General features: G+C 36.9%; 1 non-coding gene across 1 annotated transcript; it reads left to right on the forward strand.

Annotated features, from left to right (window-relative positions):
• The first annotated feature begins 15,238 nt into the window (after positions 1-15,238).
• Trnaf-gaa (transfer RNA phenylalanine (anticodon GAA)) lies at positions 15,239-15,311 on the forward strand. The gene has a single exon. It is a non-coding gene; the product is annotated as a tRNA-Phe (tRNA).
• The last annotated feature ends 11,622 nt before the right edge of the window (positions 15,312-26,933 follow it).

Below are 26,933 nucleotides of genomic sequence, written 5' to 3' on the forward strand. Positions count from 1 at the left end.
AGAAGGTGAGAACAAGAAGGAGAAGAAGTGTGAAAAATAGATAGGAAGGAAGAGAGACAATGAGAGCAAGAGAGAATGATAGAAAGAGAGAGAGAAAAAGATAAAAGAAGAAATAGATAGAAGAGAATAAGAGAAACTGGTGAGAGATATAGAAAAAGAAACGGGAATAGAAGACATTAAAAGAGAAACAAAAAGATAAAAAAGATAAAGAGAAAATAATACAAAAAAGATAAAACAGAGAAAGAGATATATAGAAAGGAAGAAATATAAGAAAGAGAAAAAGATAGAGAGAAAAAAGACAGAAAGAGAAATATAGTAAGAGAGTAAGAGAGAAAAAGATAGAAAAAAGAGGAAGAGAGAAGGACAGAAAGAGAGTAAGAGAGAAGCAGAGAAAGATAGAACGATAGAAAGAGAGAAAGTGAAAACAAGAAAGATTTCCGAGAAAGGAACAGAAAATTAAAGAGGAAGGAAGAAAGGGAAAAAGAGAGAAAAAATTTGAGAATGTAAGAGAGAAAGAGTGAATGAAGGACAGAATGGAAAAGAAAAAACGAAAAAGTGAAAAAGAAAGAGAGAAAGAGAGAAAGAAAGAGAGAGAGCGAAAATAAAGAGTAAAAAAGAGACAAAAAGAAAGAGAAAGATTATGTTCTGATTGGAATTTGGAATTTTCATTGATGTTTGGCATCTTGCTGTTACGAACAACTCTTTCAAAAAAAGATGAGTGAACATATAACAAAGCAAATCGATTACTCGATAGCTTGTAAGCTGTGTTCTCATCTGGCCTTGAAATTCGAGTATTTTTTGCATTGAAGTTTGTTATCGAAAATTTTAACTAAAAATTATGCTTTTCGGCAGTGATGGCATGAACTCGTGCAAAGTTTAACTGAGTAACACTTTGCCAGATTTGAATCCAACTTGAATCTGTTTCCTCTCAATAGTTTGATTTTTTTTTGCACCGCACACTCTGATCGATTGAGTTTAAATGCGTGCAATGCATGCAGTGCACGATGTATCCAACGATGCAGGCGATGATGTGACGCGATGAGTTTTGTTTTTAAATCGAATTTATGCTTTCAAAGGACAATGCAACGAACCGTTGCAGCAGACGCGAATTTCATCGCAATTCGATTTTTATGCAATTGTTGTGGATTCAAACTCAAATCTAACTCAAGTGTTATGCTCTGTTAGTAGGGTTTACGTGCAAACCGAAAATAAATGTGCAAGCAAGTTTTAAAACTCACTTGGATACGAGTACAAAGTCACACTGCCTACTCTGCCTCTCGGGAGATATTTAATTAACATAGAAAAGATTTCAGCCTCACTACGTGTCGTGAGAGGTTAAAGTCCCCTCAAAAGAAAGCTATCAATCAATCACGACGTGCATTTATATAAAAGTTCAAGTTTTTCTCTATCTTTGAAAACAACCGATTTATATTGAAAAAACACATTTTGCGCTCTAACTTCTTTATTTCAATTTTCACCTTAAAACTGTTGTTTTCAAAGATAGAGAAAAACTTTGTTCTTCAAAGTTATTTAAAATTATTGGAGCTATAACATTGTAGAACAAGTTTTTCTTATATCTGCAAAGATAAAAAAGTTAGATACTTGATTGCCCCGAAAATCTTGGTCACCCTAATTTTTGATAATTTTCAATAAGCGCAATCATATGTAACAGCTCTGTAGAAGATAGTTTTTCTTCAAAATATTGCTATAGAGCTCTAGACCCAAATTTCCCCCTAAATTTGGTTTTCTGTACCATTGTGCAATGTATCGTACCACAACTCAGCGTTATATTTCAATTACATTGAAATAATAATCGAATTACTTTCCCATCCATTTTCTCCAGCGATAGTACTGTGCCACTAGAATGATATCGAAAGGTTGAAAAAATATTTGTATCACTGTATCGCTCTCGATCTTGAATTAAAGAGTTGAATTTAGCCAACAGTTTATAATTTTAAAAGCCTCGGGACTTCTCAGCCTAATTTTTACGTACATATTTCTCAGAAATATTACCACATTGCAGCTTTGCTGTATAGGATAGTAAACGCAAAGGTGCAATAATACTAAATATGTGAAGTGTCACAAAACGTTGTTCACATAAATATGTTTGACGAAGTATCAGTTTGAAAAAAGTAGAAGTGTGGTGTCCGAAATACGACCACGTAATTGGCATAGCAATTACGTTAGTTCAGTATTCGGACAAGCTCTAAACAAATTATTTGTAATAGAAGGTAAAGGTTAACAGTGTCACTATCGCCTGACGACTTTCGATAGAAAATGACTTTGGGCGTTGACGAAAACAGGAGGCATGATATGTGACGTTTGAGGAAGGAGGGGGAAGATTTGAAGTTGTGGGACGTTATATGAGAAATATTTATCAATATATAATCTACTATTCCGTTATTTTTTTATTCACAACCATTTTTTAATGCTTCTTCGTAGAAAAGATTGACGACCAAACATTTCTAGGTTGTTCCTCCATGATGAATTTGAGCTAGTGAAATCGCAGACAGAATCACATACGTAGATGGCTATTTGGGAATAATTTACCATCTTCAATGTACAACTTCTTCTGTTTTATGCAATGATCGATAACGGCGCCGGAAACGTCCCTCTCCATGCATAGAATAAGGTAGTAGATCCCGATTCAACATTGCTTACGCATTCGAAAAGTATCATCAAATGACGTGATGCTGTGCTTACTTCAAATGCCACACTGAAGGAACCGAAAGAGTCATACTTCGCTTCAGTCATTCCATCAATTGAAACAGTCTGAACACCGGATGGGAAAATATTTCGTTTGACAGCAAGAATGTTCAATGTGATTTGATGATCTAAGCCGAATTAGACTAAAATAAAATCATCGAAATGATTGTGCGAAATTTACTTTTTACTGGTTTACTATTGAAAAGATATTCCTAGATTAAGGTTGATATTTTAAGAGTCCGTTTCGCACATGTCTTATAATTAGAAAAGCATCCATCACAAATTTCGATTGGTTTTAAAATGGAATAAATCTCGCAGCAAAGCACCTGGCATCATAAATTCACAGTTTTTCTAAATACTTGTCTTACCGCTCAACGATTAGCGTTTCTAAAAACGAATTTTATTGCCCTTAACAGCTTCGGTTAACAGTATAAAAATTATAGAAATCACTAATTTGCTAACAGAAAAATTGCTTCGCTTATTAGCGCTTCAGTGAAAGGGCATCCTGCCTCCTTTTGTAAATAACTTCTAAGAAAGTAGGTTTATTCAAGCCAACAACAAAATTTAGATAATCCTTCGCTACTCCACGCCAAGCCACTAATTCTTACGCAACGTCTCACCTGTCAATGGGCACATTACGGCTACCGTCAAAGTAACTGTTCAGAAAAGAACTAGCTCGTTGCAAAATGATAGGCCTCCTTTCAGATCTGCGTATAAAAAAGAGCCCAGAAAACGTGACTATCACCACGGTCTCCCACGGTCTGAGCGACCGTCAAGCTAACTTTGATGTTGACTGCCGAGCGAACTTACCTGTCGACCCTCGTCCCATTCGGGAATCGGGACCAGCTGTGTGGTGTAATCTTATTAGCCAAGCTGAAAATTCCCTTTGAAACCGCAGCACGCTCAAATTTGCCAACCCTTTTACCATTCATCCGTTTGTGTTTACAAGTGCACTCTTGACGTTGCTGCCGCGATGCCGAACTTCGCTTACTGCAGCGCGCTTATGTTTTGCCATCTGTTTCCCGTACCGTTCGTTTCCGCTCTCTCGGGCCGGATACGCTAGAATGCCGTTCGACAAGTTCCGCACCAGTTTCAAATCGGCAACTCAAGTTCTGTAAGTTGCGCTGAATTCTTCGACATGTGGGTAAGTGGGGGGGAAGAGACGGAGAGAGTAAGCCGCAATTTCTTGAAGTTGTTCTTAGCAACGCTGACGGTGTGTCGTTCGTCCTACCATCAGACAGAGTGGCAGTGAGTTAATTCGCATTACCAGTAACGGGCCTTTCGTGTAGCCGCTAGCCGTACGGAAGAAGACGCTGAGTGTGTCATGTATTATTCAAATGATTAAGACCAACAAGCGAGCAGTGTGGGAGGCTGCCGGCAACCAATTTGTAAACATTTGCCACACTAATTTCTACCACTTTGGCGACAATACGAAGTAAAAGCATTACGACGACCAGCAGGTTGGGGTGGTATTTGAATCTGCCTTTAGACATAAGCATCATCCGAGAACTGACGCCACGAATTGCATCAATCGATTGCTTTATAAACACTAAACTTTCTACAGATAGCAGCTTTTATTTCCACCAGGGGAAAAGTTTTGCGCAGTATTCCTACTTTACAATACGATAAAAGTAACCTTTGTCTCTGTCATCCTACTGTGGTCTTTTCGAAAATTGAAATGTTGACAGAACAAGCCAAAAGCCTCTGGCGGTAATTCCCGTCATCCTCGTTTGGCTTTGTATAGCAGATGTGCCTCGCTTGGTGGTCTGGTGGTGCTACGAAATGTTGCTATACGGTAATTTTGACGGCGCGCCCTCTTGATGTTGTCCTTATAATCACTTCGGCTCACTCTCACTACTAAGCGCGTTATTGCTGTTGACGCTAGCTACTTTCCCATACCGTAGCTCGTTAATTATTATTCATGTGTGCTTGGGATAATTTCTGCATACATACATTCTGGAGCGGAATGGTAGCTACCTAAGATCCTAAGAATCGCACCCGGCAAAGTTTTCCAGTTTATGCTCGTACCGCTGGGAAAATTGCTTCATAAATTTACTCTCCCAACACAAAAGTGCACGCGGAAATGCAAATGTGTTGGGTCTTCTTCGGCACTATTGTTCGGTTGTTGAGGTGGATTATCGCGAAGCGAGCTAATCGGGTTGTCCTTTTTAGCACAGGAGAGATTTTTGGTTTTTCTTTAACCAGTGTGCAAATTGTTCACGTACCTGGAATGACATTTTTGTATCGACCTGTTTTGAACAAAATTTTACCTTGTGTTACCGGGCCCACAGTACGATTATAGAATCGAGTGAATCACGTCGAACCTCTGATGAAGATGTGACAGGTTGGACACTTCTGATTTTGAAGAGATAAGAAACGGAGAGTTCAGAGTTAGAGAAGAAAAGATAGATAGATAGTCTAGATAGAGTTGGATAAAGTGAAAACGTGCTATCATAAAATTCATAATTAAATTACCCCAACTGCCCTTTGATTTGATATTTGCTAAATACATAAAAGTGCACTATTACGCAAGTGAAGTTATAAGATAGTGTGAAGATCAGCAGGTCATTCATTCGACCTAATTCATGGTCTTATATTGCAGGAAAATAACTTTATAATTAACTAACAATTTAAACTTTAAAATGAATAAAATTACTCATAAAAATATAGTGAGAAGTGGCAAATTCCTGTTATGATTTTCTTTCATCGCAATGATTGGTAACCTTGAAGAAAAGAGTTGTTTAATCGGCTTGAAGTCATTCGAAAACAATATTGGAGTTCAGGCACAGTTGAAACACTTTACCGTCAAACACCGTCAAACAAAACAACGTGGGTAAAACTAAGTCCTGCTCGATGAATATGATGTGTATGCCTCTTTCCCGTTTTTTTGGAAGTAGAACTGCTTGAATGTTCGGCAGAACGCGGATAAAAGCGTTTTTAATTCCTCGTCATTGCGAATTACCAACTGCAGATGACGCGGAATTATTTTCGTTTTATTATTATCTTTAGCATCTTTCCCCGCCTATTTCAACCTTTCTACAGCAAGACACTTTATTACAGCCGCCAGGTCGACAGGGACTCCAACATCAACGCGCATACTTTTCATTAGGCAGTACACGATTATTTCGAGCTACCGCGAAATGAAGTCCAGCACGAAATGAATGGGGTTTTGTCGTCAAGACAATCTGACAATCAAGACAATCTGTTTTGTCGTCAAGACAATCTGTGGAAAATTTGATTGAACGAGATAGCGATGCGACGATTAACCAAAATGCACGATGAACTGTACGATGAAAAAACTGTTTCTTTTACTGAATGTCATTGCTTATTTTTGAATTTTTCATTTTACAATGGTTTGGTGGTTAGCTAGAGCTTTGTTTTTGATGTTTTTGATTATTTAGTTGATTTATTGATCTTGAATTTTTAATTGAAGTTTGTACAGTTTTGGAATTAAATTTTTCAAAATAACCTACCTACTTGATCTAGTTTGTACAACTTGATTCTACAGCTCGCCAATGATTGCGCGCTCGCAGCTGGAGCACTCTTCTTCAAATATAAGACAGTAGTGGTCGAACTTGCATGCCAAGGTATCCAAGTCTGCGTGCGCAACAAGCACTCGAGGCAGCGTAGGTGATAGTATGAGGGTAATTGAAAAAGGGGACGGACTGCACTGCACACTGTTTGTAGGTATACAGATGTAAGTTGTGCGCGTAGTACATTATAGTTTTTTGTCAATTGTACAACCGTCAACAAGCATATCGTTAAGATGACATCGAAGCCGAGCGGTAGAGCAGCTAAATTCAGACTACCGTACGTTTTCTATTACCAGGAGAGCTAGTTAAGCAAGCAGAATCCGAAGCTAAAGCTGAACTAAAGCTGTTACGTAATACACTTCTGTCAAGTACAAATTACAATCGGCACTTCGTAGGGTTAAAAACACTTTCTTGGGGTAATGTTTAATTTTCTAACCTTGCAAATTCTGAAATCTTTTTCTTCGAACCTTATCCATGATTCGCTTTACTCAAAGTCCAACATTTAACTTTGGAATGTCAGCACGGATCCGTGAAAAACGTTTAACAGTCACCAACATGATGGTCTATTTGATGAAGTAGCGCATCTAGCTTTCTTACGTGGCCAACCCTTTAGATACAATTTTATCTCACTAATCGCAATGCATTCGTTCGTGAAGGTTTACCAAGCCATTTGGGCCCACTACTATATATCTTTCGTGAACGATTTGTGCCCAACTATCATTTCTCCAAAGAAAAGTTTAGTAACATTTCCGGCGTTCTCCAGGGAAGCATGCTTGGACCGCTACTTTTTTCGCTGTTCATCAATGATGTTACAAAACTCAAGTGGATTCCGTGAAAGATTTGGGTATCCATTTGAGCAGCAAACTGTATTTCGCTCAGCACGTTGCAGTTACTACTGCTAAAGCTGTTGCTGTACTAGGCTTCATAAAAAGGAACACGCAGTAGTTTAACTATGTTTGTTGTCTGAAGTCCATCCCACTGCATATGAAAATGGTAATTTGCAATGACCAGAAACTTGACAGTTTTGCCAGGTACTGCTATGTGATAACACCAATGGCAATTCTTAGCACTCCAAAATCATTTGACTTTTTTTGTATGGACCCCACTGTGACTAATAGTTTTTTTAAATCTTTTGTGGCATTCATTGTCCGGACGTTTTTGCTGTTTGCACATTTTTGTTTTTACTTTTTTGCAGTGTTACTTATTTTGAAGTAACCTGCTCCGTGTAATAGTGCGTTCTATCTTTTCCTTCAGACTTAGTGACCTACTCCCTTCCTTATCGACGTTATCATATCCCCCTGCAAGCTATTTCTCTAATAGCGTATAACGTGCTATAGTCTATGATATTATCGAAGCAAGTGGTTATTAAGTCTGGAGGGAAGTTTTGTGTGAAAGAGGCTGAGAATAAACCCATACTTGAAAGTCCTTTTGCCAACGAATGGCTTAGTTCTACTAAAAGTCGAACCTATCACCACCCGCTTGTCAAAACGAACTCTGTAACCTTGCGGCTCCAAAGCTCTATGACTCATGATTGTGAAGTGGTTAGAAATTTTCTGTTATAATTCATTAGAACAGGGGTGGCATTGTGCAGCTCGACTCGAGCGATTTTCACTATTTTCGAGTACGTCACCAACCTACTGCCAGTTTTGCTTTAACCTCAAAAGGAGCTGTCATTGTCATTTGTCCTTCGGCCAATTCAACCCACAAAATCGAAAAAAAATACGAAAAACGAAACATAACGCCCACCAGCGATCATTTAGTTTTGTTCGAGTTACTCGAAACGAATTGCGCAACGTCACCTCAGCTCTCTAAAGTCTAACGAAGAAAACTTAACAGCTGGAAGTACTGTATTTGAATGTTTTGTTTATATTTTTGCTGTCAAAATCTCGGTAAAGAAAAAAACATGGCGAGATTCCCAACTGGTGTTGACTGTCTTTGAAAATAAAATTTGGAAAGAGGTTAGTGGTTAGTGAAAATGTATGAATTATTAGAAATTATACTAACAAAAGGACAATTTTAAAGTTACTGTTAACAAAAGTAATTGTTTAGACTTTATTCTGCGATATAGTCACAGTGTTGTTTAAGAAAGTAAGACAATTAAACTAGTATTTCGAGAGCAAGTCAAAATGAAAACACGATTTCGAGCTCATTTTTGGTAATAATTCGGGCTTTGTAGAAATTATCTTTTTTGTGTCTTCTAAAGGGTGCCCACGATGAAATTGCCACACACAAAATTGATTCGCAAAATTCGAGTTTTCATCCGATTGCCATCAAATTTTCAGGGATTGAAAAATAACTATTAAAATTCATTTTACCATTTTACTCGTATTTTATTTACAGTCCATACGCAAATGCCCGCACCTTGGCCTTAACCCCGGCCAAAAGATTGTGCACAACCTGTGAATCAACCGTTTTTTGCATGTAAACCCATACTTTCTTCAGTTCCTCGACTGTCTTCACTACCTTATGTTGTTTAAGAAGGTGCTGCTTCAGAATCGCCCAGTACTTTTCGAGCTCCAGGGCGTTGGGAGGGTTGAACATTTTCGGCACGAAATTGACCTTATTGTCCGCATACCACTTCAGCACGTCCTTGGAGTAGTGGCATGAGGCCAAATCCGGCCAGAAGATTGTTGGGACATTGTGGGCCTTCAGGAGAGGAAGCAGCCGCTCCTGGAGGCACTCTTTCATGTACACCTGTCCGTTCATCGTGTCCTGGGTCACGAAAGGTGCACTCCGCTTCTTGCACGTGCAGATGGCTTGCCAAACCAGGTATTTCTTCGCAAATTTGAACATCTTCTGAGTGCGGACATGCTCCGGAACGCTGAACTTATCCTTGGCCGTGCCTTCACATATGTTTCGTCGTCCATGATGCAGCATTCAACTTTCGTCAGCATGTTGAGGTACAACTTCCTGGCGCGGGTTTTGGTGGACTTGTTCTGCTTCTCGTCGCGATTAGGGGCCTTTTGTACCTTCAACGTTCGAAGCCCAGCCTTAGTTTTGGCCTTCTGGACAAAACTTCGGCTTAGGTGCAGCTTCTTAGCCACATCCCGAACGGAGGCGTTCGGGTTTCTGTTGAAGACCCCAACTACGCGGTTGTGATTTTTGGTGTTTTACGGAATACTTTTTCCTTCAATTCTGGGCTTTCGATCGGTGGTCAATCGTTCCTCGAACCGCTTAATCACTCGCGACACCGTGGAACTCGCGATACCCAACGTTTTAGCGATGGAACGATGCGAGAGATCCTTGTTCTCGTGATGAATGCGCAAGATTTTATCACACACGAGCTGTTCTTTCGACTCCATTTCCGCGAGTTTTGATCACAGGACTTTAAAACTTGCAGGATGTAAGTAATGCACTATGAACTAAATCCACCCAAATTTTCATTTAATTCTACCCAACGGTTAAAAAGTTAGAGCAATTTCATGGTGTGGCAATTTCATCGTGGGCACCCTTTACTAAGTTGTTTTTTTCAATGACATACAAATATATGCTGAACATTGTTGCCTTCTAAATGTGACAGTTTTTTTGATATTCAAAAAAATGAACTTAAAGGACTAGTCTGATACGAAACGGTGTATCTACAAAACAAAAGAAGTTAAAAGAAAAATGTCCTCAGCAACGTTTTTCGTGATAATATTATTTGCCATACCATATCATTATCTGCAACTTTACCGAAGACTAAATTTCTCCAAAGTGAATGACTGGAAAGTTAGATTTTGCAGTGCCACTAGCAGCAAAGTTACGAACTAAAAATTCTTCGAGGTTTTTTATATGCCAATAAAACCAGTATTTGCAGAGTAAATGAAATACTACAAGGTATACAACAGCCCTAGGGTTGTATGAAATGGTACCGTGGGACTAAACACTGTAATTAAGGGCATTTTGTTACAAAATATACAGAGTCTGCAGACAGAATTAATGTGTTTGCTGAGCGACTGTACGTAATTTTATTTTCAGCCTCCCCTGGAAATCAATTTTTTTAAATATATTCAACAACACTCGAAAGAATATCGTTTATATTTGACGATATTATGCCTGGAGTAGTTTTTTGTGCAAATAGCATGTGTTTGACAAAGCACAAGCATATCGTGCTTGTTGAAGAAGCACCTAGAATTTCTCGTAATGCGTCAAAGTCAGAATTAACTCTATATCCTCAAAAACCAAATCAAATAACACTTGCGTTATCATAATGAATGGTTTTGTCTTATTGACCTCTGATTGAATCAAATCTAATCAAAATAATATGGAAGCCCTTACAAAGGTTCAAACATAAGAAGATACGTTAAACAAAATTATTAACAAGTTCCAGCAAAGAATCGTAGTAATCAACTATTCCAGTTTTGTTTTTTGCATAAATTTTTCGCTGTATTACGCTGTATTACTGAAATTTTTCGCTGTATTACGAAGACAGCTTATATACTTTAATATGGTAAGCCTTAGAATCTATACATATAAAAGTGCAGCTCTGTCTGTCTGTCTGTCTGTCTGTTCCATATTGGCTTGGAAACTACTGAACCGATCGGCGTGAAATTTTGTATGTAGGGGTTTTAGGGGCCGAGAAAGGTGACAAAGATAGTTTGAGACCCCTCCCTCTTCTGGAAAGGTGGAGTCTCATACAAATGAAACACAAATTCATGCACACCTCGAAAATTAACCAAGTAAATGGAACCAAATTGGGCAAGTGCATGTTTTTAGGGGTATCAAATATATCCATAACAGTTTGATGCCCCTCCCTCTTTTAAAAAGGGAGGGGTCTCATACAAAAGAAACACAAATTTCGCACAGCTCAAGAACCAATCCACCAAATAGAACCACATTTGGCATGTAAATGTTTTTAGAGGTAACAAATATGTCCATAATGGTTCGAAACCCCTTTCTCTTATGTGAGGGAGGGGTTCCAAACAAATGAAACACAAATTTCTGCACTTCTCGAGAACTAACCAAATAAATGGAACCATATTCAGCAGGTGAATATTTTTAGGGGTAACAAAGATGTCTATATTGTTTCGACACCACTTCTTCTTCTGAAAGGAGAGGTTCCACACAAATTTCTGCACATTTTGAGAAATAATCAACCAAATGGAACTAAATTTGATATATTGAGGTTTCTGAGAGCAAGAAAAATTTTCGACTCTAGACGCCATTGTTAAATTTAAGATGTAAACTTCCGGTTTCTATCCGGAAAATGTTTTCAAATATCATTTTAAAATCCAAGACGGCGACTTCCGGTTTCTGGAAACAGCGGGATATGACATCCCAATATGGGTATTTCCGAAATGCATTAAAACCACAAATCGACCTTCGACAACATTTTGAGTTGTAAAATGGAGACTTCCGGTGACTGGAAAACTGCCGAAAATGACCAAATACCACCTAATACGGGTGTTTTTTTAACCAGAATGACGCTCAGAGGCCAGAAATTGTCTCCAAATGCCATTTGGAAATCCAAGATGGCGACTTCCGGTTTCTGAATAACAGCGCGAATGACCAAATACCACCCAATAAGGGTATTTCAGAAATCGTGATGATGCATTAAAACCACAAATCGACCTCAGACAACACTTTGAGTTGTGAAATGACAACTTTTGGTGACTGGAAAACTGCCGAAAATGACCCAAAAACAACCAAATATGGGTGTTTCTTTAACCAGAATGATGCTCAGAGACCAGAAATTGTCTCCAAATGCCATTTTGAAATCCAATATGGCGACTTCCGGTTCCTAAACAACATTGGGAAATGACTGAATAACACTCAATATGGGTATTACCGGGATTGCTATGATGCACTGAAGCCACAAATCGACCTCAGACGGAGCTGCCGAAATAACAACAGAACGAGTCCCACATCATTTGCAAATAGCAATCGGCAATGACGAGAAATTAAACAAAATTGCCGAGTTCCACCACCAAAGCCATTTGATTGTGGAGTAGTTTAATTTTTTCTGCCACTCACCAAAACGTAAGGGTGGTAAAACTCAATTTTATAACAGCACTACAAAAGAATATTATTCCTCTGCACGTATTAAAATTCTATTTCAATCTATTTTACTTAGCTTTAAAAGTCCTGATACTTAATGGACTCGAATAGAATGAGAATGTAAAGTCTTAATATTTTGTGAAAATGTAAATGATAATTTCCAACGCTAATTTTCAAACCCATTTTATAGGAACTATGAGATGTTCCAGTTTTTAACACAGGTTCAACAAAAGACAAAGATATACCAAATATTGTGACAGTTCGTTCCTTATCCGCTATGTAAAGCAACTGCGAAGTGAACACGGGTGCAGTGTTTCCTTTCTGCTTGAAAATGCGTTTAAGCCAAGTAATACTTCCGTATGCTGTAACTCGAGTTTTTCTCATTATACGTAAGGTGTTTTTTAGGTAAAATTTTCTTAGCAACACGATGCACTTTTTTCAAAAAAAAAAAAAAAAAAAGCGAGGGTCTCACGAGGCGAGGAGTGGACCGATCGGCACCAAAATTGGGAATTTTGTATAATAACCTTAAATTGACCATTCCACAAAATTTGGCTCAAATCTGAGAAAGTCTGATCTGAGATAGAGATGGAATGACCCCTATAATCTTTCATTCTTTCTGTTCTGTTATTAATAACGGCATAAAGCATGGGTAATTTAAAAATTGCATTTTTTATTGATAGCAAATCTAATAAGTACTGTAGTACTGAGATGTGGAAAATTTATTTCTACTATTTCAATTGAAAATATGTAGTCGTCCTTAAAAGAACAATTGTTTTTAATTTTCACAAAGCTTTGGACATGTCTGTATGACGAAGGTTAAATCTAGCGCTGTGAAAGGTGACCCATAGTTACCAGTTCGTCCACTATGGAAACCATCGAGATATTTGAAATCGCCGTCTGCTGCGCTGCGACTTGGCGCAGCTCTGATTGCTGCTGGTTGATCCTCGTTCGACTTTCCAGTAAATCATCCTCTTGCAACAGTGATCGGATAGACTAAAAAAATCAAAATTCTCCATGCTTGCTTTTATATGTGACTACTGAGAGTTATGCTGAGTTATGAAATCAATCGAAAAAAAAACAACCAAAATTATAACCATTTCCTGGGTACTGAAGAACACCCTATGCAAAACAGATGCGAATTGCTTGTATTACGTTCGGGGGGATTAAAATAGTCTTCCTCCAATGGGAACTGTATTTGATTACAGTGTCCAGCAGCTCCCGAATGGGTTCTGATGAAAACTTTTCATACTTAAAATACTTACATAATCTCACTTCATCCGATAACTATTCAAAATTGGTTGATGTTGCAAGTAATGGGCTTTGTATTATTGGATTTGTAGTTTAGAATCGGAAAGTATTTGCATTCAGACGCGTTTTGACATACCTTCATGATACTTTTAGGGATTCATAAACTGTCGTGTGCAACTTTGAGTGCCTCTCATGAGCTAGGACGTGTTAAGCTTACAATAATAATGAATTTTACAACACTAATACTTTGCTGCTGTTACACAACAGTGCAGCAGAGTAGCGTATCAAGTTTCCATTTTAACTGCATACTTTGTGGATACCAAATCATCATACAACTGCCCTCTCCCCAGTTGATGATAGGACTATTCGGCAGAAATAATGTAGTGTTACAATCTCCCTTAATTTCAATTCTACACGCCGTATGGGCGCTTATATCGTTGTTAACGCGTCTCTGGAGTTGGGCCACAGTTCCGAATGCACGAGTGACTCACAAAGTGCCAACGAGGCCCAGTCCAGTGCGTGCTCCAAGTGTGTACATCCGCTTTCCGTGGTGAGGTAACCAAATGTTGACGGGCCCATGTGTACTCGTAAACATTTGGAAACATTTTCGCACGCATTGAACATTATCTTGTGGGCATGAATAAATAAGCTATTTCACGGTGGCGCTGGGAACCGCGCACAGTAGCCACTTTTGACTGCAGCCAACAAGGCAGTCACCCGGCTGCGTTTTAGAGGGTGTTATTGATGTTGCAGCTCTAGCCCAGGCGAGAATGCTCTCTGTATTAACTGGAAATCACACACCAGATGACAATATGTGTCAACGGGATCTCGCGAAACGATGGAGTCAGTCGCTGCTTCTCTAGTACTCGATGGACGAAATTGCATGTTGATTATTTTGTTGGCTGATTGATGGTTCTGTTATTTTCTGCAATTGCTTGTATGAGGAGCACAACACATCGAAAATGTTGCGAGATTAAGATCTGAAACATAGCTGTGGGCAGGAGAGCTGTTCAAACCAATTTTCAGGAAATTATTTATTGCTGGCGCGACGCGTCTTTTGCTTACAATCGTACGCGTTCTGTCTATTCAAGCTTTCGCACTGTTTATCTAAATTATATTTATTGTTTCGTTGACTGAAAATCTCATCACAAGCATTTTCATTAAGGTAATATTCATTTAATTTATTTGTAAACATCTCAAAATTTTGACTTAGCTGTGCCATGGAATAAAGATTAAATTTTCTATTAATACCGCATCAGCCAAACCATCAACCAACAAACATTATTACCCCGTCCTCCCTCGGGCTAGCAATAACAGGATTAAATAGATCACCACAAAAGCAAACAAACGCAAATTAGAAACCGTGCCATCATGTAAAAATAACACAAATATGCAAACGACCTTTCCTCCCTATCACGTTTCCCGCTACTCCATATGAAAGTATGTATGCAAGCTTAAACGAGTTGCCAGGCCACGCTATGCTTTTGACATGTCTACTGATAGCGAAATGAAACGATGAACATGTTTCCCGCCTTTCACGCTCTAGTGACAGCCACTTTCTTCGAAACCACAGACAAACGGATGTAGCGCAAGTTTCTTCGTGCACTTCGACGATGAAACCGGCTGGTAAAGTCTGTTATCTTATATTCTACATTATAGCTGCTAAACGGCGCGTTCTTCTGTTGCAATCAACAATTCTCGTTTGCTTCCCACTCACGTTTCTCTACAAATGTTTGATGTTTGTTTTGGCATCCATTCAAGCCATTGGAATTGGTGCCGAAATAGCTCAGTTGGGAGAGCGTTAGACTGAAGATCTGAAGGTCCCCGGTTCGATCCCGGGTTTCGGCACATCATAAATTTTGCCGTAAAAAGTATCAAATTTTAATTTAATTTTTACTGAATGTTTGTAAGTTCTATCAGCGAAAGATGAGTTGTAATAAAAACTCCATTAGCGACAGACTACATCCAACCGGACGATTTATTATCTCCCGACTGCAAAAGGAATCGTCCATATTCAAATACGGTGATTATCCACTCTGCAAATAAGACCCAACAAGGAGGCACCACGCTGCGTTTTCAGCTTCAACCTTCAAAGCAGCATCCCAAAGAGAGCAGTTGGCTGGCGGGTTGACTGCGCGCCGTACCGGCCGGCAAGCAAACGGAATGAGAGCCCCTGGCCGGCAATGCAGCAAAAACCATCCTGATGCGAAATATGTACTATTCCTCCAGTGCTCAAACGGAAAGATTTCATAAGTGAGCCCATTTCTCAGACCACTTGGCTCCGTGTTTTTTTTTACCCGCGCTATCTCTCGAAACATCCCCTGTTCGGTTTGGACTTCATACCAACCCTCATCTCCTCCTATCCGTAGAGCGTTCACGTATTTTTGTAGTATTAATTAAGTTCTTTTATTCGTTGCCATTACTCAAGTGGTTATTTTGCCCTGCACTGGCACTCCCGCAGCCAGTGTGCAGTTCGCCACTCAACTCTGGCCAAGCCCTGCCCGGAATGCTTAGTACGAGTACGCCAAGGAAAACATCCCTTTTTTCTACACTTCACAGCCCGGGTAGCATTTTATTTAAGTGAGTCGCTACTTTAGTCGGTTCTGTGTTACAAATGACGGAAAATTACAAGTACTTATCGTTGAGTTTCCTCACTGTCATCGCCTTTGCAGTGTTCCGGGGAACGGTAGCAATGAAATGTAACGAAGGATTTGGAATAGGTCCAAATCGTTTGTTTTTGCCTTTGAACAATGGAGATTAAGATGCAGTTTTTTCAGTTACATCAGGCTTGAATGTAAAAAAGTTTCATTTTTTCTTCAGAAAAATCTCTTCAAAATAGTAGGAAGCATTGGAGTCGAAAGCGTAACAAACAACTTGACGTCGGATGGCTTAAGCTAGCCACCAACATATAAAAAGTCGTAAATGAAAAAAAAATATTTTTTTCTCGCCACAAAACTATCTGCGAGAGAAAAAATAGAAATTTGTTACCCAAACATTCTGAAATAAAAATCAAGTCTCAAATTTTGAAAATCACATACAAATTTTAAAGTTAGTCAAAAAGTCGAAAGTGTACATAAAAGAGTCCAAAAGTAATAAAAAAATCAAAATGTCAAAAAATTGCACCTACCAGTGATGCTGCCACTACTGCACAAAGTCACCTTCTAACTGAAGGACGCTGCTACCATCACTACCGGTACTGGTATCCGCTGCACGTAGCGCTCAGCCGCTGGCTATCACTACCGCTGCAGGATAAAAAAAAATCAGAAAGTCCTAAAGTCAAAACGTTACACAGTCCTAGACATGACTATTCGAAACGTTACAGAGTCATAAAGTCATGAAGTCGAAAAAAAAAATTAAGGTTGATAAGTTAAAGAGCACAAAGTAGAAAAATATTATTTAATTTTTAAGTTTAAAAATTTAAAAACTCAAAAGCTTTATCTCAAAGTAAATAAATCAATCAGCAAAAAATGCAAAAAGTCGGTTGGAAAAAGTAAAAAGGAGAATAAAACACAAAATTGCAAATAGGTGACAAACTGTTGAAATTAATAAATAAAATGTTGAAAAATGTACAAGACGTTCGCAAAAATCAAATATTATAATACATTAACATTTCTAGAGAAACGAAAATGTTGAACAGAACCGAAAGATTGAAAACAAACAAAATGATTCAAAAAATATTGAAAAAAAAACAAACAAAATGTTTCAAATCAAAACACCAAAATGTTAAAAAAACAAAAAAGATGTTGAGAAAAAACGAAATGGTAAAAAGAAAACAAAAAAAAGCTGAAACAAGTCTGTTAGAAAAATAAAAAAAAAACTTACGAAAAACTCAAAATGTCAAAACGTATCAAAACAAGCACAATATTAGAAAAAAAAACAGCATGGTTAAAAAGTCAAAACGTTGAATAAACCCAAAATGTTGCAATACCACTATGTTAAAAAAAGCCAAAATGTTAACAAGCAAAAATATTACAAAAAATGTTTCAAAAAACCTAACATTGAAAACAAAACTTCAAAAGATATTCAAAAAAAAAAAAAAACAAAATAATGGAATAAATGAATCAGGATAATGAAGAAAATAACGAATAAAAGTAATGAAGGAAAAAATGTGGACAAAATAGTTGAAAAATGCTAAAGTATTTAAAAACAATGTTTAAAAAAAAACAAAGTGTTGAAAACAAACTAAAATGTTGATAAAAACTAAAAATGTTGAACAAAAATTAAAGTGTTGAAAATAAACAAGGTTTTACAATTTTTAGTCAAAATATTGAGAACATAAATCAAATTCCTAAAATGGAAAAAAGTTGACATGAACTAAAATGTTACAAAGTAAAAATACTGAAAACAACCAAAACTGAAATAAAAAACAAAATTCTGAAATAAACAAATATGTATATTGAAAATTGCAAGTGTTGAAAAAATGAACAAAATTGTTAAAAATAAAAGAAAATGTTTAAAATATAAAATCAAATGTTGAAAAAATATACCGAAATGTTATGAACAAACAAAAATGTCGAAAATCCAAATCCGAAATGTTGAAAACACATAAGGTACGAAATGTTGGAAAACCATAATGGAAATAAATAATAATATAGTGATCACGCGATTATATCACACCCTGATGATTCTTGGCGTGATAAAATAGGGAAAGTGATAAAATCGGGAAATTTTTAAAATTAAATTTGTTTATTGAAGGTGTTAAATTAATAACTAAATACGTAAAATCAGTGATTTTAATTTTTTTTAGAAAATTTATCTGTACAAACCAGTGCCATAGAATATCAATGTTTATTCATGAGTAGATGAATTGAATTAATCTCAGTGTCAGTACATTTATTCTCTGATGCAACTCAGTAACCTATGTTCATTGCGACGATGCGTGAATATCATTTCTCATATTCAATGACAGAACAGTGGAATGAATGGCCTCGTAATGATATTCATAGAAGCTTCGGTGATTATCAATCCAAGTAGTGCAAATCTGTTCAGACGCTGCACAATGCCCAGTACAGTATAAATGGTCGAATAAGGTTGATTTTGATTTTCACTATTTTGATATGATATTCATTCTTGACGATCAAAATATCAACACGAGTGTTAAAGTTTATCTTGTCGGTGTTCATCGGTTGTTTGGTATCATGAATATCAACGGTCGCATGGGTAGTATGATTATCAATTTAAAGACGGCTGAAAATCGCTGCTTTTGAATATCATGACAGTGAACATTCTCAGCACTGGTAGTTGTTTTTTTATAAATCGATATATCTGAATAACGGCTAAAGACAGAGAAAAGTTGTCAAGGGATGATTTTGAGAAAACTGTCTGAGCTTTTATAAAAAATATTTAAAAGATTCAATTTGTACTGAAAAAAAAAAGTTTCAAAAACAAAAAGTGACTATAAAAAATCGATCATCACTATTTTTTTAAAAATATCTTTAGATAAATAATTCAGTTGCCTAAAACTTTTCTGAACAAACCTAAAAAATAAAAAATCTAAAAAAATCGATGTAAAGTTGCAAATAAATTAAAAATAAGTTTTTTATTCGTTCATGTTTTTGTTTGAATTGGTAAAATGAATAACTTGCTTTTTTGTAGCGCAGTACCATCAGCAAAATATTAGATGTTCTCACAACACTAAACTCTGCCGAAGACAGCATGCTGATATCTCTCACATATTGCAACCAGAAAAATCCTAAAATGTAAATAACGTTTTTTAATGCCTTCTCATAGAAAACTTTATGTTGCTTGCAGTATGTAAGAGATAGTAACATGATGTCTTCTGGAAAGTTTCTTGTTTTGAGATCACCTAATACTTTGCCTAAGACACCAGGCGTCTATCTTTATCTAATGAAAAAGTAAATATTCTATCTCACTTTTAGGAGGATTGATCACCCAGCTTTCTACATCAAAAGATGCGTTTTCAAATATTTTGAAACTTCTCCGATCATATTATACGGTTATAATAAACATTTGTATCACTGTTCAATTATTCGCACGAAAACAGCGAAATGTGACATTGTGCATCTGTTGAATTTTTAATGTAAACTACATCCAGAATGATGTTATTCTACACAGAATCATGAAAAAAATCTAAAATATTGAAGCGTAATAGAAAATCAGTTCACCCTGACATTTTTTTGATGAAATGTTTTATAATGATAAAATCGAGTGAAAAATGTAATAAAATCACATTTAATAAAATCGCATATAAAATCGGGTGATTACTGTAGTGGAAAAAAACTACAAGGTTGAAAAAATCAAACTATTGAAAGAAGATTTCGATAAAAAACGTAAATGTTGACATAAAACAACATTTCCAAATGTTCAGTCAAAATATGGAAAAAAATTGATATAATGAACAATATGATGGGATAGCTATAAATTTGCAAGATAAAATTTTGAAATAAATAAGGGGCCATCCACATACCACGTGGACAGCTTTGGGAGGGGGGGGTTTGGCTAATGTCCACGGTCCATACAATTTTTTTAAAATTTATATGGGCAGTTGTCCACGGAGGGGGAGGGGGGGGTCAAAATCGTTGAAAATCTGTCCACGTGGTATGTGGATGGCCCCTAATCGAAACGTTTAAAAAAACAAATGTTGAGAGAAACCAAATTCATCAAAAGTTAAAATATTGAAAACACTAGTCGGACTTGATTATCTGGAACATAAAAAAATCATTCCGGATAATCGAGTTTTCCGGATAATCGAATCACGGAAAAAATATTCAAATTTGCGAATATCAAACATAAAGTATGTATTCTTTTTTTTTATTTCACTTGTATGATGCAGTGGCGTAACCAGAAATTATTTATAAGGCGAAAAGGGGTAGATTCTTGAGAAGCAAAAAAAAAGTTTATTGAACCAAATATGTCGAAAGTGACCCAAAGAGATGGTAAAGGTAAAATTCAGGAATGAAAATTAAAAACGAACACACAAAAAAAATTCCGGTTAATCGACTCTAAAATCCCGGATAATCGAGTCTCCGGATTAATGAGTCCGATCTGTAATAGATTGAGAAATTCCAAAACAGAAACAAAAAACAGCATGTTGAAATAAATCAATGTAGAAAAATTACACAATAAACAAAATGAAATATATACGAAAAATGTTAAAAAAATACGAAATAAATCCAAATGTTTTCATCAAAAAAATGATAAAATTTCAAAATGTTGCAAAAAAGCCAGAATGCTGAAATGAACCAAAATGGTGAAAAAATCTACTGAATACTGAATAAATATTGAATACTATACTATACTGAGAAATAAATCATTATGATAAATCATAAAGTTGCAAACAAGCAAAATGTCAAAAATTCAGAGAGTCAAGGAGCTTATGAGTCGAAGAACCGAAGAGTCGAAGGGGCAAAGAGTCGTAGATTCCAAGAGTCTAAAAGTGCAAGAGTCGAAGAGTCCAAGAGTCCAAGAGCCCAAAAGTCCAAAAGCCAAAGAATCGAAGAGTCCAAGAGTCCAAAAGCTCTAGAGTCCAGAAATCAAAGAACCTAATAGTTCAAGAGTCCAAGACTCCAAAAGTCCAAGAGTCCAAAAGACCAACAGACCAAAAGCTCTAGAGTCCGAGAGTCTAAGAATCTAATAGTTCAAGAATCGAAGATAAATATCACCGAAAAAAATCAATTGAAACCCGAGAAGAAGAAGAGAATCGAAGAGAACAAGAGACCAAAAGCTCTAGCGTTCAAGAGTCCAAAGGGTAAAGACTTCAAGAGAAATAGAGCCCAATAATGCAAGAGTCAGAGAATCTAATAGTTCAAGAGTTTAAGAATCGTAGAGTTCAAAAGTCCAAGAGCCCAAGAGTCCAAGAATCCAAGATTCCAAGAATTAAAGAGTCTATGAATCTAATAGTTCGAGAGACCAAGAGTTCAAGAGTTCAAAAGTTCAAGAGTCCAAGAGTTTAAGAGTCCAAGAGTACAAGAGTTCAAAAGTCCAAGAGTCCAAGAGTCCAAGAGTACAAAAATCTAGGAGTCCTAGAGTCCAAGAGCCCAAAAGTCCAAGAGTCCAAGAATTTAAGAGTCTATGAATCTAATAGTTCGAGAGACTAAGATTCCAAGCGTCCAAGCGTCCAAGAGTCCAAGAGTCTAAGACTCGAAGAGTCCAAGAGTCCAAGAGTTCAAGAGTTCAAAAGTCCAAGAGTCCAAGAGTACAAGAGTTCGAAAGAACCAAAATGTTGAAAAATCAGAATACTGAAAAAAAAAATCATTATGATAGATCATAAAGTTGAAAACAAACAAAATGTCAAAAAGTCAGAGAGTCAAGAAACAGAACAGTCGAAGAACCGAAGAGTCGAAGAGTCGAAGGGGCGAAGAGTCGCAGATTCCAAGAGTCCAAGAGTTTCAGATACCAAGGGTCAATGGGTCAAAGAGTCCAAAAGTTCTAGCGTTCAGAAGTCCACGGGTCGAAGATTTCAAGAGAAGTAAAGCTCAAGAGTCCAAGAGTCATAGAGTCTAACAGTTCAAGATTTTAGGAGTCCAAAAGTCGAAGAGTCCAAAAGTCCAAGAGTCCAAAAGCCAAAGAAACGAAGAGTCCAAGAGTCGAAAAGTCCAAAAGCACTAGACACCAGAAGTCAAAAAACCTAATTGTTCAAGAGTTCTAGAATCCACGAATCCAAGAATCCAAGAGACCAAGAGTACAAGAGTCCAAGAGTCCAAGATTCCAAAAGTCCAAGAGTCCAAGAGCCTAAGTGTACAAGAGTCCTAGAGTCCAAAAGTCCAAGAATCCAAGAGCCCAAGAGACCAAGAGCCCAAATACTTCAAAGTCCGAGAGTCTAAGAATCTAGTGGTTCAAAAATCCAAGAGTACAAGAGTCCAAAACCTCTAGAGTTCAAGAGTCCAAAGGTCGAGAACTCCAAGAGAAATAGAGCCCAAAAATCCAAGAGTCAGAGAATCTAATAGTTCAAGAGTTTAAGAGTCGAAGAGTCGAAGAGTCGAAGAGTTCAAAAGTCCAAGAGTCCAAGAGTACAAGAGTTCGAAAGTCCAAGAGCACAAGAGTCCAAAAGTACAAGAGTCCAAAAGTCTAAGAGTCCTAGAGTCCAAGATTTTGGGAGTCCAAGAATCTAATAGTTCGAGAGACCAAGATTCCAAGATTCCAAGAGTCTAAGCGTTCGAGAGTCCAAGAATCCAAGACTACAAGAGTCCAAGAGTCCAAGATTTCAAGAGTTCAAAAGTTCAAGAGTCCAAGAGTCCAAGAATCCAAGAGTACAACAGTTTGGAAGTCCAGGAGTCCAAGAGTCCAAGAGTACAAGAGTCCATAAGTTCAAGAGTATAAGAGTCCAAGAGTCCAAGAGTACAAGAGTACAAGAGTCCAAGAGTCCAAGAGTCCAAGAGTCCAAGAGTCCAAGAGCCCAGAAGTCCAACAGTCCAAGAGTCGAAGAGTCCATGAGTCCAAGAGTCCAAGAGTCCAAGAGTCCAAGAGTCCAAGAGTCCAAGAGTCCAAGAGTTCAAGAGTCCAAGAGTCCACGAGTCCAAGAGTACAAGAGTATAAAAGTCCTAGAGTCCAAGAGTCCAAAAGTCCAAGAGTACAAGAGTTCGAAAGTCCAAGAGTCCAAGAGTACAAGAGTACAAGAGTACAAGAGTCCAAGAGTTTAAGAGTCTAAGAATCTAATAGTTTGAAAGACCAAGATTTAAGAGTCCAAGCATCCAATAGTTCAAGAGTATTATAAATTATAAGTACTCTTACTAACACGCAGAGAATCCTGAGTAAGAATCCCCAGGATACCTTTAACTCAGTGACGGAATCGTTAAAGGAATCTTAAACACGATCTGGAGGATTCCCACTCAGGATTCTTATTCAAGAATCCTAGAGCCATATACAGGGCATGCCTGAGGATTTCTTTTTCAGGAATCCTTTTCAAGGACGCTCACAAATCCAATGTGAGGAATCCTAGAGAATCAATGCGAATCGTATGTGTTCGTCCGGGTAAAATGTTAAAAATGTCAAAATGCCGAATTGTCAGAAAGTTAAAAGCAAAGCAAAGCCTTTTTTTCGTTCACACAACATTTATTTGACACGGCACAATACAAATCAATGTTTTGCGGAGCCAATTAAATCTAATGCCTTATGGTCTAAAATATCTTATAAGCTAAAGGCAAATTTTTTATCCTCGCTGCCGACTACGAGCTGAAACTAAATCTAATACTAAAACTAACATGTTTTTTTTATCCGAGATTCGTTACCCTGTTAAATGGGCACCTTGATGCTCTTCAAATAGTTATAAACAAGTAGCATGTATGGCAAGTTGCACTGAGCGAGGATATTACAAACTGGCACATAGTTCTGTATTCCTCGAGCCCTGAGGGTGTCCAAAAGTAGAGATCTGGCGCCGCGGAATTCAGCACACACCCAAACCACGTGTTTAATGTCTTGATACCCCGATCCACAAACGCAATGAATACTGCTCGCCAGCCCAATACGCAGGAGATGTGCATCTAACCCGTAGTGGTTGGACATAATTCGAGATATCATGCGAATGAAATCTCGTCCTACATCCAACCCACGAAACCAAGGTTTGGTGGAAAGTAGCCAGCAGCCACCTCCCCAGTTCTCCCTTCTGGTCCGTGGGCAGCCAATTCTGCGACGTAAACAGAAGCAGGATTATCGAGCTTGTAGAAGGCGGTAAAATTATTGTTGAAGATACCGAAACCAGTAGACAAAGCAAAGCCTTGGTGGTACATTCCGATTCGGAACTCGACCTTCTGTTTGTTATACACAGAATTCGCAGCCAACTGTTTAGTGTACAGGACAATTACGGGGCTAGCGCTACGATCCTGCTGACACTAACAGCCTCTCCCGAGCCGAGACTCGAACCTACGAAGACTGGCTTGTTAGGCCAGCATCGTACCTCGAGACCATCTGGGATCGCCAGAAGGTTAAAAAGTTAAAAAATCCAATATTTAAAATGACCAATGAGTTTTATGGATAAAATATCGAAAAATTCGAAAATTTAAATGTCAAAAGATGAAAGAGTAAAAAATTTATCAACAAAAACACTCAAAAAAATCAAGGAAACCTAAATATTGGAAAATCACAAATTGATCAATTCGGATTGTGAAACTGTTGAAAAATTGGGGAAAAAAGGCCAAAAAGGCAAAATTCAAATAGTTGTTAAAAAGTAAACGGTCAAAAGGCTAATAGTCAGAACGTGGGAAATTTCAAATGTCAGGTCAACAAGTCCCCTGCAAACCACCAAAACTGCCAATTAGTCACAAAACTTAAAAAATTATAAATCAAAAGTAAAAATAAAGTTGAAAAACCAAAATGTAAAAAAAAAACAACACAGTAAAAAAAGGCGAAAACTTAAAAATTTAAAAAGTCGAATAGCAAAACAAATTATTAGCATCAACTAATTAAAAGTCATAAATTCAAAGTCGAAATATCAAATAATTGAAAAAGCACCATTTTTAAACTCAATAATAAAAACAAAATGTCAAAAGGATAGAAAATCGCGGGTTCAAAAAGTCAAGAAGTGTATAGGGTAAAAATCTAAAAAACATGGAGTCAAATGGTCCATAAGGCAACATAGCTAAAAGGCAGAACAGTTACGAAGTCAAGAATTTATAGCGTCAAAACGTCAAAAAATCACTGAACCAATTAACCAAAAAGTTCAAAGGTGAATCTATGAAATTAGTTTCTTTTTGCCATGAGTATTTTATTATCGTCAGTAGGTAAATGATGGTTCTTCATAATGCAGAGTACCTCTCTGCAAAATATTAGTTCTCTATGACTTCATTAACCCTCCGGACGATAATAGGTAAAGCCTGACGATAATAGAGCCGATAAATCCGAAATGTTGAAAACACATAAGGTACGAAATGTTGGAAAACCATAATGGAAATAAATAATAATATAGTGATCACGCGATTATATCACACCCTGATGATTCTTGGCGTGATAAAATAGGGAAAGTGATAAAATCGGGAAATTTTTAAAATTAAATTTGTTTATTGAAGGTGTTAAATTAATAACTAAATACGTAAAATCAGTGATTTTAATTTTTTTTAGAAAATTTATCTGTACAAACCAGTGCCATAGAATATCAATGTTTATTCATGAGTAGATGAATTGAATTAATCTCAGTGTCAGTACATTTATTCTCTGATGCAACTCAGTAACCTATGTTCATTGCGACGATGCGTGAATATCATTTCTCATATTCAATGACAGAACAGTGGAATGAATGGCCTCGTAATGATATTCATAGAAGCTTCGGTGATTATCAATCCAAGTAGTGCAAATCTGTTCAGACGCTGCACAATGCCCAGTACAGTATAAATGGTCGAATAAGGTTGATTTTGATTTTCACTATTTTGATATGATATTCATTCTTGACGATCAAAATATCAACACGAGTGTTAAAGTTTATCTTGTCGGTGTTCATCGGTTGTTTGGTATCATGAATATCAACGGTCGCATGGGTAGTATGATTATCAATTTAAAGACGGCTGAAAATCGCTGCTTTTGAATATCATGACAGTGAACATTCTCAGCACTGGTAGTTGTTTTTTTATAAATCGATATATCTGAATAACGGCTAAAGACAGAGAAAAGTTGTCAAGGGATGATTTTGAGAAAACTGTCTGAGCTTTTATAAAAAATATTTAAAAGATTCAATTTGTACTGAAAAAAAAAAGTTTCAAAAACAAAAAGTGACTATAAAAAATCGATCATCACTATTTTTTTAAAAATATCTTTAGATAAATAATTCAGTTGCCTAAAACTTTTCTGAACAAACCTAAAAAATAAAAAATCTAAAAAAATCGATGTAAAGTTGCAAATAAATTAAAAATAAGTTTTTTATTCGTTCATGTTTTTGTTTGAATTGGTAAAATGAATAACTTGCTTTTTTGTAGCGCAGTACCATCAGCAAAATATTAGATGTTCTCACAACACTAAACTCTGCCGAAGACAGCATGCTGATATCTCTCACATATTGCAACCAGAAAAATCCTAAAATGTAAATAACGTTTTTTAATGCCTTCTCATAGAAAACTTTATGTTGCTTGCAGTATGTAAGAGATAGTAACATGATGTCTTCTGGAAAGTTTCTTGTTTTGAGATCACCTAATACTTTGCCTAAGACACCAGGCGTCTATCTTTATCTAATGAAAAAGTAAATATTCTATCTCACTTTTAGGAGGATTGATCACCCAGCTTTCTACATCAAAAGATGCGTTTTCAAATATTTTGAAACTTCTCCGATCATATTATACGGTTATAATAAACATTTGTATCACTGTTCAATTATTCGCACGAAAACAGCGAAATGTGACATTGTGCATCTGTTGAATTTTTAATGTAAACTACATCCAGAATGATGTTATTCTACACAGAATCATGAAAAAAATCTAAAATATTGAAGCGTAATAGAAAATCAGTTCACCCTGACATTTTTTTGATGAAATGTTTTATAATGATAAAATCGAGTGAAAAATGTAATAAAATCACATTTAATAAAATCGC

The sequence above is a fragment of the Wyeomyia smithii genome, chromosome 3, assembly GCF_029784165.1.
Source record: "Wyeomyia smithii strain HCP4-BCI-WySm-NY-G18 chromosome 3, ASM2978416v1, whole genome shotgun sequence".
NCBI classification, from domain to species: Eukaryota; Metazoa; Arthropoda; class Insecta; order Diptera; family Culicidae; genus Wyeomyia; species Wyeomyia smithii.